We start from the raw sequence: 13,563 nt of genomic DNA on the forward strand, positions 1-13,563 counted from the left end.
TAGGGACAGGCCAAGGGGAATGGCTTTAACCTGCCAGAGGAGAGACCGAGATGAGCTCTTAGGCAGAAGCTCTTCCCTGTGAGGGTGCTGAGGCCCTGGCACAGGGTGCCCAGAGAAGCTGTGGCTGCCCCATCCCTGGCAGTGTTCAAGGCCAGGTTGGACACAGGGGCTTGGAGCAAGCTGCTCTAGTGGAAGGGGTCCCTGCCCGTGGCAGGGGGATGAACTGGATGAGCTTTAGGGTCCCCTCCAACCCAAACCAGCCTGGGATTCTATGATTTTATGAACATAAGCCTCTGTGCTGTCAGAAGAAGGAAAAACAGCTCTGAGGTGCTGTCAAGAGCTCAGTGTCTTTAAGATACCAACCTCTCTGTCAAACTATCAAAGACCAAAATTAGCTATTAGGATCAAGCTCATTAGAGCACATACTCGTGTTGAAATCCTATCAGCCTGGTTGCTGCAGGAAGCCAAGGCAAAGGTGGGTTTCTGGAGTTCAGGTGCCCCAGCACCCATCTAAACGCGATTTCCTTTCACTGAAAGATGAACACACACAACCGCAAACACATCTATGAGTTTTTGCTTTGGGAAGGAGGGAGAAGGCAGCAGGAAGTAAAAGCAGCTTTCCTCATGAAACTGAACTGCAGTTTCAGACCGCAGTGGTTATTTCCATCTACAGGGAGCGGTGCCTTTACAAACCAGGGTGAATGCCATATAAAAGTGGACTTATCCTGGATGCTCCTGGGGAACAGCCCAGCCCCGAGAGCTGGGGCTCGGCAAGCAGGACCCCCCAAACTCCATGAGCACAGCTGGCTACACCCCTCTGCAGAGCAGCTTCTCAACCAGTTCCTGAAGGTACTTCCCCAAGCTGCCACGCTCACTGCGTCCAAGGAACCAGAAGTTAGCCGTGGTGAGGGGAAAGGAGGGCAAGGCAGGTGTGAGCAGCATTTGATTAGCTGGCTCATGGGTGCAGCTGTCCTCCGGTTTTACAGCTCTTGGAGGAAATTTAAACAGGAACTTTCTATAAATTAACTGCCCATAAAATGAGCATGTTTTCAATGCACCAGAAGGTCAGGAAAGGTCTGCTCAGCCCCCCGTTCCCAGGACACAGCAAACAGCCTCCGCAGTTGGAGTTTCTCCTTCCGAAGCAGGAGAACGTGGATTTAGCCTGTGGAGTAGTGAGCTGGTGAAAGCACACCCGTGAAGCAATCAAAGTCATTCTCGATTCACAGCAAGCTAATAATTTATGTTTCCCCTAAAATCCCCAATGCAATCCAGATGTTTAAGTAGACTTTGTCCCAGAAAGCAAATGACACAACAGCCTCGGAAAGACAGCCAAAGTCCTTGCAAGGCTGTTACCTCTGCAGGAGCAGCAAACACACTGATCTCAACTCCTTCCAGATCTGGAAGCTGAAAGAGATAAGGTGGTTATAGACACTCTTGACCAACCCCCTTCTGGCTTCCTCTTCCTCAAGAGGATATTCTGTTGGTAAAAACGTAGGTACATTTTTACAAATGAGAGGTCCCCAGTTTTGAGGAAACCAGGAGGAGGGAGAAGCCAGCACAGCAAATGTGGGCAAACATAGACTGGTTTGGGTTGGCAGGGAGCCGAAAGCTCATCCAGTTCCAACCCCATGCCACAGGCAGGGACCCCTTCCACTAGAGCAGTTTGCTCCAAGCCCCTGTGTCCAACCTGCCCTTGAACACTGCCAGGGATGGGGCAGCCACAGCTTCTCTGGGCACCCTGTGCCAGCGCCTCAGCACCCTCACAGGGAAGAACTTCTATCTCAGATCTGCTCAGGGTGCACAAGGAGGATGGGTGTGTGGTGGGATGCTCAGTCCCCAAGGTCACCCTGAGCAGTGGAAGGAGAGCCCTGGCAGCAAGGGCCTGCAAAGGGCTGTTTCACCAGCAGACAGGCTGCTCATCCTGGGAAAGGAGGAGTGAGTGCTTTGGCCGAGGGGCTGAATTCCTCTGGCAACACGAAGAGCAGGTCCACAGCAGCACCTGTCCCAGGATAAGGGACCCATGCCAGCTGGGAAGGAGGTCTGGTGTCAGACCCCAGGCAGCCCTCCCAGCACCCTGCTCGAGGACCCCCAGCAGGTTTCTTGTGCTGGGGGGCTCAGGGCAGAGCCCTCCTGGCGCACTGGCTCTCACAGCCTGCGGGCACCAGCTTAAGGATGCAGCATGCCAGGGAAGAAGCTGTCCTAAAGACCTATGGAAATGTTTGGAAGAGATGAAAATAGAGTTTGGGAAATGAACACCGACCAGCCATACAACTTTTCCAGGGGTATTTTAAGCATCAGTATAGTTGCATTCCAGTCCCCAAGTATATTTTCTATAAATATTTTAAGTCGCTTAGTTTCAAGACTTATTAGTCAAGTGCAGTGCAATGCTTCAAAGGTTAGACCTACAGGCTGCCAGCCAAATTTGTTGCCAATTTCTGAACTGTTCTGTGTTACCTTGGGTATAACATAGGATCATCTCTGGGGGGGTTTCAGGTGCTCTTCTGCACACTTGTATTCTGTGCTATAACATGAGGTCTCTACTGATACATCAAGCCCTGTGGATTAACACATCTTTATTCACAAACCAACAACAGTCGGTTTATTTTCAAATCTAAGGGTGGTTTTTTTTTTTCCTTTTTACAGGCCAATAAGCAAAAGAAAACACACCAGTAATCCTGCATGCAAAGTAACTCTCCAGAACTAGGTATTTTTGTCAGTGACAAAGCCACAGTACATACAACTGGCAGCAATTCCTGGGAGCTCCATCTGAGCAGAACATGAGGCTGCCAGAAAACAAGGGCTGCACGTAACAAGCCAACTACACCATGGACATGCCAAAGCTCCCCGAAGACACAGCAAAGCAGTGTGCAGGGGGAAAAGAGATCAGCCTGCATCCTAACCTGGGTACCCTGCCTGCAACCAGGTCTAGACCTGTATGCTTCTTCAACATGCTGCATTCACAGTGACATATAGCCCTCTGCAAAGGGTTATAGATCAGGCAAAACAGGAAAACACAGACAGTTGTTGTTTTGGAAGGTCCGAAGGACCAGCAAATAGAAGGGTATGGCTAAAGGCAAGATCCTGCACCCCAGCTCTGCCACTCCAAACTTGCAGTCCATCAGGAATACGGATTCTTGTGCACGAGAGATACCAACAAAATACAGCTTAACATTCACAGAGCACAGATTTCCACCAGTGCTTTACAGTACACAAATATTAATATTCACAAACCTGCTTAATTCAAAGAACGCATAGCTGTGGCCAAGCATGTGCTTTCTTTGGAGAACAGACCAGACACTCCGAGCCTGGCTGCCTTACCTACTGCCAGATTTAAGTCAACCGAACAGATAACCAAGCTGAAACATCAATCCTCACCACAAACCTTTCTGGTTTTGAAGCTCTTAGTTGCTACTGAAAGGGGGAAAACACCCTGAAGGTACTGCACTCATCTCTACCAGCCAGACGGGGAGATGGCATGCCTGGTGGAGCAGGTAGCTGCCTGTCAGGGTTCCTCTGAGTTATCAGCTAAATCAGGTTAGAGGTGCTCTGTGACCATTCAGCAGGAATGGGGCTCTCTTATCTCCTTCCCCATCCTTAACAGCTCAGTCTGTAAATTCTTCAGGGACAGACCTGCTGGCCATGGCTAGCTGCAACTTTCACAGGGAGCCACAGCAGCACTTCCAACCACTCCAGCATAAGGATGCTGGGTAAACCTAAAAACTATGGAAAATGTGAATAAATGCATGCAGCCTGCACCTAAGAAACTACTTAACTGGACACAGGTAGAGGAATACAGACTGAAATGATGTGTCTTTGGTGTAGGATACCTAACAAGCATCACATAATGGTAGGGGAGCTTTAGGGTGTGGAGACTTGCAAAGCCACCTGTACCAAGATAACCATAACACTGATGTAAGTTTGAGACTGCCTAAGTAACAGGATCAGATTTGGGTAGGGATGCAGCAGAGTTGAAACCGATGAGCAAAAAGTAATAAGGGGGCTGTTATTTGAGAGTCTGGGCACAGAAAGGGAGGGAGGGAGGGATGGAGCAATGAAGAGATGAGTCCTGAAATAGAGAAAAAAAAAAAAAAGGAAAATAGGTGTAATATCAAGAACAAAGGAGGGTCGAACTCCTTTTGGCAGGAGTAGGAGCACTTAGGGACAGCCACAACCCCACTGTGCAGAGGAACCCCCCTGGACAACCTGCTGGTCTCTCCACCCAGCCTATATACAAGACACTTGCAGTGGGGGAGCAAACCAGGGCGAACTCACACCCTAACATGAAGTGGCATGGGCAGGAAGGGTGACAGATTTGCAATTGAACAGTACTGTGATTTGTCAGATTTAGCAGTAATAATTACTAGCTTTAGAACTGTAAGCGTGCAAAATGCTCTAAAATTAGTATCAGTGGTGTTTATTAGTGAATCAATTAAACAGTCAATAACTCAACGAGGTTCTCAGCAGAGCACTGCTTCATGAATTCTTCATGCGCTGTGAGACCTGTCCCTGCAGTCATGCGTTCAGCTCTGAGGCTCCAAACACAAGAGGGACGTAGAGCTGCTGGAGCGAGTCCAGACGAGGCCAAGAAGATGTTCTGAGGGCTGGAGCAGCTCTGCCCTGAGGACAGCCCGCGAGAGATGGAGAAGAGAAGGCTACAGGGAGACCTTAGAGCAGCTTCCAACCTAAAGAGGCTGAGAAGAAAGTTGGAGGGAGACTTTTTATGTGGGCATGTAGGGATAGGACAAAGGGGAATGGCTTTAAATTGAAAGAGGGGAGATTAAATATAAAATAGATTAGACATAAGGCAGAAGCTCTTCCCTGTGAGGGTGCTGAGGCGCTGGCACAGGGTGCCCAGAGAAGCTGTGGCTGCCCCATCCCTGGCAGTGTTCAAGGGCAGGTTGGATGGGGCTTGGAGCAACCTGCTCCAGTGGAAGGGGTCCCTGCCTGTGGCAAGGGGCTGGAACTGGATGAGCTTTAAGGTCCCTTCCAACCCAAACCAGTTGTGATTCTATGATAATTGTAGTCTCTCAAATCAGCTGTGTCTCCAGCCTGCAGCCCAAAGTGTCGGATCAAACCAGATGCTCAGCCCCAGGGTTTGGGCTAGCTGCTATCTATGAATCTCAGTTAAGCAGAGGAGCTTGGTTAAGCCTGCGTGGGCAGATGCAACCCCGGCTGCTTGTGTCACATGTTTGTGCAATGCCCAACACAAAGAGGCTGTGACCCACCAACCAAAAGCTGTGCGCACCACCACACCGCTGGCCACAGTTTTAATAGCTTCTAATAATAAACCAGGATAAAGAGCTTCAAAGTTTTAAGTACCCGTGTAAAGCACACCTGCAATTAGAGACACTCCTCCACCACACCACATCAGCAAGACCAGAGAGCGGGCCACAGGGCCCACCTCGGGTCCTCCCACCTTTCGAGCAGGGCAGACCTAAATCTTCCCTCTCTCAGACTCAGGTGGCAAGAGGAAAATGAGCCAATCTCATTAATTTCACCTCCCGCTGCCTGGTGAACTTCTCTGCAACGAAAAACATGATTCAAAGCTATGCCAGTGACCTGGCAACTTGAATCTTCTCTGGAGCAGGAGGCAGCAAACATCCTGCTGCAGCATCACTCACCTAATGGCCAAGCTCTGCTCTGGCTCCCCAGAGTTCCTCAAGTCATTCACCTGGGGATTCATTTAAAATGCAGTTAGAACACCCACCAAGGGAACAGTTTCTCTGCAGAGCGCTTTATGCTGTAGAAGGGCACACTGCCCATCATCAGCTGATAGCTCAGCAAGGACTCTTCCAATATGCAAGAGACCCCGAGACCAGAACACGCCAACTCCTCCCTTCAGCTTCCTCAGAGCCTCACTGGCACCAAATACACCAGGGCACCCAGTTTTCCCGTGATTTCCAGTTTGAGTTTATTTTTTAATCTGATAGCAACAGTAGAAGACTATAAAAAAAAACCCATCACTGGCCTGAGCAGCTTCGGAGTCTAAAATAAACATGCCAAGCCCTATTTGCGATGGAGTAAAAATAGCTTGTTTCTCATCCCTTCCCAGGACCTCTGCTTTGAGCACAAAAGCTTTACAGGTTAACTGTGAGAATACCAGACGTGCAAGGAACATCTTGATTTGAGCTTTGCACTGTTTGGAAGAGTTCAGAAACCCACCTTGGCTCCACAGCAAAGGCATGCACCCTCAAAGCTCATGTCCCGCCCAGGGCTAAAGGCCAGGCACTGCCAATTCCCTTTAATAGAAACTACTGTCCTCCTAGAAGAAAATAAACCCAACACGTCACTGGAATTACATCTTGTGCTCTTTCTTGGCTGGATACTTTTTAAATGACACTTATTCCAAAGCGTGTTAACTATAAAACCTAGTGCAAAGCTGTGCTGCAGCCAGACGGGCTCCCCAGGAAGCAAGCGAGCACAATCAGTGTCTGCATCAAAAGGAGAAGAGACACCGTGACCAGTTTGGCTCACCATAAGAACATCACTTCATAGCGAGTTCTGATAAATTAACTTTTTTCCAGGGCCTAAATGTACCTCACCTGGCACCTGGGATGCTCAGGCCTGAAGAGAACAGAAAAAACAGACCTAGGAGAGCATCACCGCAGGAAATCCATCATGAAGCCAGGTTTGATCATTACATCATTCCTAACGACAGATCAGCCAGACCCACAGACACCGACCTATTTATGACTCAGCCTTAAAAAGGGGCCAGAGGAGACCCTGCAGTGCCTCTGAAACCTGCTGGTATTTATACACGCACTGAAAGGCACCCCGGGGAAAAGCACCCGAGCCCCGTGAGCCAAGCGCGCAGGAGCGGGCCCACAAGTGACCAGCTGCCGGCACATCTCCCTACAAGGCAGTGCTGGCCGCGGCACATGCAGCCATCCATCTGCTGCCTGCCTGCCTCACCTCACCATAGCCAGAGTGCTCCAGCAGCACAAGGCAGGCACTGGTTCTCTGGCACCCACCATGCTCCGGCACTGGCTCCGCTTTCGCTATTAGAATTCACCTCCAGAAACCTGGGTTCCAATTGAGTCGGCATAAATTAAGCAGCAATTTGGGGCTTTGGGTGAGATGCAGCAGCACCTCAGAAGAGCTCTTAGCGCAGCCATGCTCATTTTAAGTGACAGGAACAAGAAAAACAAATTTGCTTGCTAAATACACACTTAGTTGAGCTGGTTGTACTGAAAAGCTCAACATTTCTGGTTTAGATTGTGTCCTTAAACACGTCCACATCAGGTCAAAGGCCAGCATCTAGCAACAGCTGTTACACAAGTCCCAAAGGTTTACAACTCTTGACTAAAGTCAATCTCGCACATTGTCTTGAGTCAAAGGCTTCAAGAGATGGGAAAGCCACAGTCATCTTCTTTCCATTAAGCACCCTAGTAAATAAATGAGAGAAAAGTGCACCTTTTCCAGGTTTTACTTTGTTGGCTTCCTCTTCCTCCTCTTGCTATATGCAGACTTTCACCATTTAGTGTCAAAACCATCTCAGAGAACAAGGAGAGAGATCTAGAACTTTCCAGCTCTCTTGTCCCACCTGCCTACAAACCACTCTTAAGAGTCACCTCACCAGATGCTCCAAGGTAAAAAAATCACAGCTTGTCATATTTACATTAACATTTTGTGTGAGCTGTTACATAAATACTGCTGCTTTTAAAGGAGGCTCCTCTAGAGTCCCCTGCTCTCCCCACCTGCCATCACCTCCCATTCTTTTACCTTATTCTGTAAGCGCAGGACTCCTGGAAAGAAGTTTTCTTCTTGTCAGGTAGGCACTGGTATAACAGCCTGGCCACCAAACAAGCACCAGATAACTGAGACACCAGTGATCCCACCCTGTGTGCACAACCCAGGATTTCAGCTCATACTTCCACCCTCCCATGCACACATCACAGCGACAGTCCCATTCCTGATGGGAGGCAATGCAGTGCATCATGCTTCCTTCCTACTCCAGTGCACTTTTCCTCCTATTCAGTGGCCCACAAAGATCTCAGGAGATCACGCAACACCAGCAGCACTCATTCTCCCATGTTGGCAAAGGAGCTGGAAACTCAAGGGTTTTTAGAGAGAGGAATGGCTGAACCTTCTCCTCAACTCTTCTTCACATGGCATATGTGCCCTGGCCTGCTTGAAGATACATAGCAGCATCGTGGCCAGCTTCAGTCATTTTAAGCCAGTGTTCTTTGTATAGGAAGCATTTCCACCTCTCCCATCCCACTCCTCTCTCCTATTTGTGGTGGTACAAGTGTTACAACCACAGAGAAGTGGATGAGGGAAACTGACACACACTAAAGAAATCCAGCAAGAGACAAAACAAGAGGCCAGCTTCCACCTGGCTCAGCTTCCTGGCTGCATGGAGGGTCTACAAGACCACTTCCCTTTTTCCCCTGCACCAGCACAAGTGAAAGGCAGGACCTCTTGGGCCAGCAGCAGCAACTCAAACCAACTGAGAAGCTAAGCATGCCAAGTTTGGACCCTGTAAAACTGTGCCATGCAAGAGCACTGCACAAAGTCACATAGGAAAACCCAAATAATTCCAAAAGAGAAAAAGAAATTAAACTACTTTCAGCTGGACATCTCCCATTCATTTCCCACTATTGTCCTAAGCAGCAACCATATTGACAGTGAGGGCCACCACCCACAGCCAGCTGCATCCTGGTAGCAGGCAGAACAAATCCCTTACAGTAGAAGTCTCTGACTGGATCTATCCCACATTAACAGTCTGCCTGAACACTTCTGGGCAAACTGCAGCAAGCAGGCAAGCAACCCGACACAGGTTTGCTCTCAGGCACTAAGGCACTTTAAAAGACATCTAAAAATACATTAAATGCTTTTCTCATGTGACTTTTCTATGCAAGGGACTGCTCTAAAGCCTGCCAACAGCAAATGGAACAAGACACTGCTGCAAGACCTCTTTCCTGCACCAACAGCCTCCACATCATCAACTTGTTGGAGTCCAGCAGACCAGCCTATGATAAAAACCTGGAGCATTATGAAGCCTGCTCGGCAGCATCAGCTACAGCTTTTCCCCAAGGGGCTGTGCTTCCATTCAGGATCACCACCCAGATGGGGAGCTGCACTGTTTTGCCTTGTTTCTGCTCCAGAAAGATCTTTAACTCCTTACACCCGGAAGAGTTCAAATGTATGCCCCTCCTAACCAAGCATAAAGAAGAAAAACAACTTCCTGGCTCTGCTGACACAGGTAATTCCTCTCCATTGAGGAGAGGCGAGGTAAATAGGACAACTGTTTGCCTTTCAAAGTGCTTTGTAAGTCAGCTCAGCTGGCTGCTACCACAAAGCCCAAGCGGGACAACACTGGCCACTTCAATGACTCCAGCTGATCCTCAAAGCCTGTCTCCTTAGAGTAGATTCACATCACCAAGATTCCCATCAAGACTCTTCCTCCACTCCCAGTGGGAAGCAGACAGCTTTTCTGATCTTTTGAGATGCAGACCCATGTACTTACTGTACCCGCCTGGGTCTGCCTCAGACCAGAGCAGGCACTGACATGCTAGGGAATGAAAGGTGTCTGCTCCTGGATCAGTACAAGCTGCAGAGCTGAGCAGAGCCATCTGCTTCTATGGATACTGAGGGTGGCTCTTCCTCGCTCCCAACCAGACACCTTGCCATGTGCCCCTTGGCTCCTTGCTTCAGCTGACCTTTTCCAGTTGGCACAGCCCACAACTGCTGGTTCCAAACAGGGCTTAGAGTCAGCTGCACAGAATTCACCAAGAATCATCATCTTAAGTCACTGCTTAAAGAATCATCCCACCCCTAAACACTTGCATCAGGAGTCGGCTTAACCAGCCTGAATTCCCATATATGACCAGAAAACAGGACTTCAGCATGTGAAGCACTCCTTCCCAGGCTCCCAGCTGGAGTGACCAAGCCACGAACTACACCAGTCCAAAAGACACTCACAGGGAAGAGCTCTGCACCCAACCTTGTGTTCTGTGATCTCCTCATGCTGGCGGTGGACTGCTTTTCCAGCGGGATCTGAGCTGAACAGGTACACACAGCCAGGGCAGCAAGGGCAGAACTGCTGCTATTTGCAGTGCCTTGATTTCATCTCAACTTCAGGAAAAGTCAGATCCCAAATCTGCCTTCTCTGTCTTCTGCTTTTCGTTATGGAACAGGGGAGAAGCTGCCTCAAACCATCTCCTGAAGCACCGCATCAAGGCAAAGGTTTTTAACCAGCATGTGAACAGACTGTCAGAAATCCATGGAAGGTGCAAAAAGGCTTACCTGAAGACAGCAGGATTAAGCTTGCTATACAAAGTTATGCACCTCCAGGGAAGCTTTAGGAGTCTGCAATTCAGAGAAGAGAAAAAGTCTGGAGGCAGCTGAGCTGGGTCACACCAGAGCAAGGCACACAGCACAAGGCTGCAGCACAGAGGTCTGCAGGAAACAGCTTCTTCCTGTGACGGCAGGACAACACCATGGCCCCTCTCCCTGGGGACATCCACCGCCAGGCCAGGCTGAGCTCACACAGCAGTCAGTCTGCACATCAGAAGTCACTGAGGGGCTGTAAGCAATACATGGCCCTACCTGTCCCTCAGGTCCTGGCTCCAGCCAGCGGTGCTGGGCACGGGGAAAGCAGGAGGCAAGGGCGAGCAGCACTTCCATTGCTTCCACTTGACCCAAAGACTAGGATGCTTCAGGAGCAAAGCAGGCTTTGGTGTAGCAGCACAGAACCAGCACAGTGGGGAGAAGGAAGAGGAGGGTGGGGATTCCAGTTTCCAGGAAAACAGGGCGTGCAGTTTTGATCCCAGCACTATGGTACCAGTGCTGGGACACTGGTTTGAGGGAAGGGTGGTGGCTGGACCACATCACAGGTCTGGAGAACTGCTTCTAGACTCCAGGAGCTCATCCACTTCTGACTGAGGCTTCCAAGCAAACCTTCTCACACCTAAATTAGCCATGGTAATCACGGAATACTTCTCTCTCCCACACTCAGCAGGCAGAATCATACACAACTTTTATCCCGGCTTATCACCATTATGACACTGGGGAGCACCACTGCCTTTGCAAGGCTTTAAGTCCACAATATACAATGTCATTGTTCCCTGTAGCAAATGAAGCCCTTTTTTCTGTAAGCTTCAATCACAAAGTTTCCTAGAGGCTATAAAGCCCTACTGTTTTACTTCCCTTATAGCTTACTACCACAGGCTCATGGGGATTTGCCGTTACAACAGGTTGCTTTAGCTTCCTCTGCACTGAAGGAGATTTGTGTTTACTCTCCAAAGACCAAACTTTTCACCTCCCTTACCTGATACTCAAATAAAATCTTATTCTAAGATATGATCAAGTGTTTGCTGAAAGAGCCAGCAGCACAAGGCTGATGGCACATGGGTAAACATAAAGCACCAGCTTCACAAACACCAGTGGAGGCACAAAATTCTCCATGCAGAGGACACAAAGTTTCACATTTTGGCCAAATATCTCACTCTGGGGGACCCAAACCTATACCCTGTGAACATACACAGTGCCATGGCACAGACCTTCATGCCAAGTTCCATGAGATCGTTAGTCCAAATCACTTCTGCATTACTGCCACCAACAAAATCATTAATGCCCAGCCTAAAAAACAGCTGATCTAACCTGGACACTAATTATGTTGAGGTTTATTGCCTTATTCCTGATGCTTCATTCCACACAGGACAGACAGATCTGCGTTGTGACCACATTCCAACACCTGCAGGACCGCTTAGACACTCCATAAAACAGCTATTCCACTGCTGTATGTAAAGCATAAGCTTTCAATGAACTCAAAGCAAGAATTAATTATATCAATGATACAAGTTGTTTGTGCCTGTTGTTGCCACTACTACCAAAATCACACTTTCCAACATGTCTTAAAACATGTGCTACTGTACAGTGTGCAGGAAAAAGGAAAGATGCTGAGGAATGTTTGGAGCAGATAGGCAAAGGGGTTTTGAACTTTAGGCAAAATACTAGAGGAAGGTTCTCCCTTTGAACCAGTGCAGTCGCACCCCTGTCTCCAGCCAATCTTCACACTGCGTCTACAGAAGTCTAATTTTCAGAGCGGCAGAGCTACACTGATTCTGTGCATCTTCCTGACAGGATCATGCAAAGTTTAATTTGGAGAAGGCTTTAGAATAGCCACCTTTTATTCTCTAATGGAGGCCCCAGGCACCACCATAAAAATTCCACTAGAAATATTTCCTTTGGGGTGGGAACACACCATGCATGGCACGTCATGCAGGAATCGGCTCCTACAGCACACAGAGCTCACGCTCCACAGGTGTCAAGACCCAGCTAGAAAGTCTGAGGAACACCAAGAGGGAATCATCACAACCCTAGTGTCAAAATCATCATGGCAGATTTTCCACAACTCTGTTTGTAGATGACTGCAAGACCATTTCATTGGAAGAATTCCTTCCTTTGGGAAAAGAAAGTTCTCATCCTCAGAGAAAGCTGATCTAGAGAGAAGGTCTTTTCCTTAGAGGTAAAAGCAAGCCCCAAAGCATTCAATATCAGCATATACTCATCTTGTTTTGCCTCCTGGCTCTAAATGCCTTTTGTTACCCACCCAGAAGCCCACACCTGTGTAAGGTCTTCCCATAGGAATCCCAGGAGACACAAAGATAACAAAAGATCTCACCTTATACATTGCTTCAGCAGTAAGTAAAGAAGGCCAGATGAAAATTTCCTTGCTGCAGAAGACACTCTCAGCTATAAACCAGCACTGAAGGGCTGCAGATGAGTTTATAGGAGAGGCACTGAAGCCATACTGGAAAAACTCAGCAACTATTTCTGATTAAATATTAAATATTCTGATTAAAGTAGTATTTGAACAGCATCCTGGGCTGCTGACTAACTGAGCACTAGAGACAGGGATCATTTTTAATCAACCACTCCTGGTCCATTTGCCCTGTAATCAAAAAGTCCCAAAGAAGCCACACACATCTAAGGAAATCCTTTCGGGGCCTCATAGGAGCTCTGGGAAGAGATGCATTTCCCAAAGAGCTTGGAGGAAGGAGTCCACTTGGGCTCTGACCTAGCACATGAAAGAAAGCAGCCTATGTGACAAGCAACAGGCAGCGCTACCCACAAGGGAGCAACAGCACAGACAGCCCCCACATTGCAATCTTAAGTTGTGACAGTGGCACGAGGCTTTCAGGTTACCTGTTGTAATTCAACAATCAAGTGAAAAAGCGCTGCTTCAAACCCTCTCCGGGCTTCTTCTTACTCGGGCTCATCCAAAAATCAATCAGCCTTTGGGACCGATATAAAAATGATTGGTATCTGCTACCGGAAACCCTCATCAAAATTACTGAATGCTAATCCCCACCCTTAAGGAACACACTTCACAGAAGACTAAGCTTTCTGAAGTCTAAATGTACAATCTAGATCAAAAAAAAGAAAAGACTCAGTGTGAATTCATGGCCTATATGCATTCAGCACTCTCGTGACCTGTAACCATGCTAGAGTAAACTGAAACCTCTCCATAATCACTTTTTCACCCCCTAAGGAGGGAGAGGAGGAATGCCGCTCATCAGGTCCTTACCAAGGAGCATTTGCATTGCAGGAAGAGGC

At 48.4% G+C, this 13,563-nt stretch overlaps 1 protein-coding gene across 4 annotated transcripts in view; it reads right to left on the reverse strand.

The window, feature by feature from the left end:
• Positions 1-13,563, reverse strand: part of DAG1 (dystroglycan 1) — a 52,570-nt gene that overhangs the window by 33,800 nt on the left and 5,207 nt on the right. The window contains exons 2-3 of one of the 4 annotated variants that reach the window (XM_062610144.1): positions 5,622-5,671; positions 5,417-5,521 (exon numbers count right to left, since the gene is read on the reverse strand). The exons of the other annotated variants lie outside the window; for them this stretch is intronic. The gene's annotated coding sequence lies outside the window, so the exon portion shown is untranslated. The remainder of the gene's footprint in view (positions 1-5,416; positions 5,522-5,621; positions 5,672-13,563) is intronic. 4 annotated transcript variants of the gene reach the window in all.

The sequence above is a fragment of the Pezoporus occidentalis genome, unplaced genomic scaffold, assembly GCF_034315485.1.
Source record: "Pezoporus occidentalis ecotype Australia unplaced genomic scaffold, CSIRO_AGI_Poc_V1 ctg145, whole genome shotgun sequence".
Taxonomy (NCBI): Eukaryota; Metazoa; Chordata; class Aves; order Psittaciformes; family Psittacidae; genus Pezoporus; species Pezoporus occidentalis.